At 37.5% G+C, this 3,255-nt stretch overlaps 1 protein-coding gene across 1 annotated transcript in view; it reads left to right on the top strand.

The window, feature by feature from the left end:
- Window positions 1–2,780, top strand: part of LOC116699064 (uncharacterized) — a 40,498-nt gene extending 37,718 nt beyond the window's left edge. Inside the window, exon 7 of the mRNA XM_032531448.1 lies at window positions 2,743–2,780. The gene's annotated coding sequence lies outside the window, so the exon portion shown is untranslated. The remainder of the gene's footprint in view (window positions 1–2,742) is intronic.
- Window positions 2,781–3,255: the final 475 nt, after the last annotated feature.

The following is a 3,255-nucleotide window of genomic DNA, read 5'->3' as shown; positions in this document are numbered from 1 at the left end:
ATTTAATTTGTCATCATCTGTGATAGAAATGCTTTCGTCTTACCTAACAAACAGGATGCAAGTTGTTAAAATAAATCATGCAAAATCCCAACCTGAAATCTCTGATATGGGCGTTCCTCAAGGCAGCATTCTTGGACCCTTACTTTTTCTTTTGTACATTAATGACTTCCCTCAAGTGTGTAATCATTCAAAATGTCTACTGTATGCTGACGATACTGTTATTTTTCTCTCTGATTCAAATCCTGATATCATATTCTAATTATCATCTGACCTTCTCTTATACACGACTGGTGAAAATAATCATTTAACCATCAATGTTCAAAACTGAATGTATGTATTTTTATTCATCCAGAAATGTCTTTTCTTTACTGATCCTATAACGTTTGCTAACCAAGAACTTGTTGTTTCAAAAACTTACAATATCTTGGTGTGCTACTTGATTCTCACCTTACATACCGGGACATGTGTCTAACTTAACAAAAAAGTTAAATCAGAAACTTTATGTTTATATAAGATCGATCATATCTTTCTTCTTCTGTTTTCGAAACCTACTTACATGCAATTGTGTTTTCAACCATGTCCTACTGTCTTCCCATTTGGTCACTTACCTCGAAGGAAATCACTGAACCAATGCACGACTATACCATCGAGCTTCAAGATCCACTGTACCTTCCAAAGTGGTCTCACCATTGTATTGCTCTTGAACGCTCTAAGGCTCTGACTTTTGAAACTTAGAAACAGCCACGCAATTGCATTTTTTTTCAGATTCAAAATACCGCCTTACCAGCACTTGTTGCACCTTTTCCGACACACGTGAGACCAGAACGCCTCACTAGGTCGGTCTCACAGGCACTTATCCCAGTTCCCTCTACAAAACACTTTGGTCAGAAATCTTTTTTTTATACATATACAAAGATTTGGATGACATTCCGTATCAAATCAGAACACTATCATCTATCCCATATTTTAAAAGGCAACAACAGCTCCTTTTCAAAGTTACTCTTGCACACATTAAAAAATTTGTTTATGTATTGTCCTAGCCTTGTTTGCACTGACCGTATTTGTTCAGCCCTGCTGATGTTTTGTAAATGTCTTTGTCCTTATGTAACTGTATTGTGGATTTCATTTGTCAAAATCTATTTTTCTATATCTATGTCTTGTATTAATGTTTGTCCTGACGTGCTGTAACCATGTTTTGTGTTTCTGCAGAACGGGAACCTGCTGAAAACCAGTTTTTAAACTGAGTCAGGCACGTTTTTATATTGTAATGTAATGTTACTTTTTCTAACTTTCCTGTTTATGAAATTTATGAAAATGAAAAAAATGAAATGAAATGCATTCTCAGACTTGGAGGGGCCAATCAGGGCTGTTTATTTGATCCCCTCCCCAGTGCTGTCAGCTTGGGAGAGGGGTAATAAGCAAGTTTTCAAAGACTCTGTTCATTCTGTCAGACTCTCATGATGAACTGAACCTTCTCTGCGCAAAGAATAAATACATCAATTTGTTGATCAAATCTTTTTTTCAGATCTCATCCTATGTGTTAGAATTTCCACCACAAGTTTCCATACCTATTTGTTTTTTGGGGGGCTAAAATCTAGCTGGATTAGTTATTTGAAATCAAAACATTTGCTTTCATTTTTCTGGTTACCTCTCCGAAATCTACTGTAATACAGTACACATCACCGTAGAACACAGCAAAAGCACTTTGTTGAGCTCATCCTAGAAATGAGAAGAAATCTATTGCATGTCAACTGTGAGTTATTAGGTGTTAGCACCAGCAGAGGGAGCCACACTATCTGCTCTATTCATTTACACTGATGATGGGTTGCACTATGACAATATAAGCTGCTCAATACTCTGTTTATAGTCATTTTTTTCATATTGCACTCTTCTTGTGCATTTATTCATTAGAAGTAGGTTATAATATGTGTTAATTGAGAATAGGCATATTCATTCAGACAGCAGAGAAGTACATAATGGTGCAGGTGGTTGGAGAATTTCATTCTATCCACTGTAGGTCTTGAATAGAAGCATCTTGGCAATGGCCAACTCCGTCAAATACACAGTGCTCCTTCACTTCCTTATTAGCAGGATGCCATCTTGTTGTTCACTGGGAGGATAACGCTCTGTTCAGCACTGCAGACGCTCAGTGAAGCTACAGAAGAGTCAATTTTCACTGAGGGCTAACTCTGATAAGAACTCTGTCTCATGACCAGTGATGGGAAAGACAGTGTTACTTTTTTCAGTAATGAGTAATCTAATTGATTACACTTCCCATCTTAATAATGCCGAAAAATGCGGCGCGTTACTACAACTGAAGCTGTTTTTTTCATCAGATTAACTTGATCTCTCAGCTGAGAGGAAAAGACTTCTTTTCTTCCTTGGTTGGTGGGCCGGGCACGAGACAAGAGCATAAATGCTGACGATTGGCTGAGGTTGAGTAAAATCTCATGGTAAGCCAATCAGAAGAAGAGTTGGCCGGGTGTTCGAAAGCACGCATAGTCAGACACAACAAACAACACAAGGAGTCAGTCAATGAGAGACAGGTATGGAGTTATGAAATCAAGGGGGGGGGTAACTTTTCCTGCTAAAGATTTCCCACCGTGGTCAGAAAACACTATGACTCTAGAGTGGCTACTCGCTCCGGAGCTGATCGCTGTCACTCTCTCACTTCTCCCTTGCCTTCACACACACACACACACCACACACACCACACACACACCACACACACCCACACACCACACACACACACACACACACACACACACACACACACACACCGGCGTAAAAGTATTTCATCAGGCCATTTATGTTATTTGCACTACAAAGAGTGTACATATTTATTTATTTTTGCTATAGTGCTTGAGAAGCATTATTTAATTTTTCTGGTTGTGGCCTGTTGAGGGGCAATAAATATAAAAAGTTCCACAACATCTATGTTGTTATTTGTATCGATCCACTAGACATAATATCTACATAATGTACATTGATGGCTAGTCTCACTTTGTCCTACAGCAACATTAAAATAGTTTAGATGTGTGTACAGTTTCTGTTAATAATGTATTGTATTAAGTGTCCTTTTTATTATAATATTCAGATTTACTATAAATAATGCACACGTATTTTAAAGAGAGGTGGAGTTGGGGTCACATTTGAACATTTAAAAATTTACTTGAAAGTACTCATTAGTTACTTTCTGAAGTAACCAGTTACTTTTATAATTTGTAACTGAGTATCTAATTTAGTTACTTTTTG

The sequence above is a fragment of the Etheostoma spectabile genome, chromosome 12 (assembly GCF_008692095.1).
Source record: "Etheostoma spectabile isolate EspeVRDwgs_2016 chromosome 12, UIUC_Espe_1.0, whole genome shotgun sequence".
NCBI classification, from domain to species: domain Eukaryota; kingdom Metazoa; phylum Chordata; class Actinopteri; order Perciformes; family Percidae; genus Etheostoma; species Etheostoma spectabile.
The sequence above is the reverse complement of the archived record's forward strand: the minus strand, read 5'-3'. Positions and strand labels throughout refer to the sequence as shown.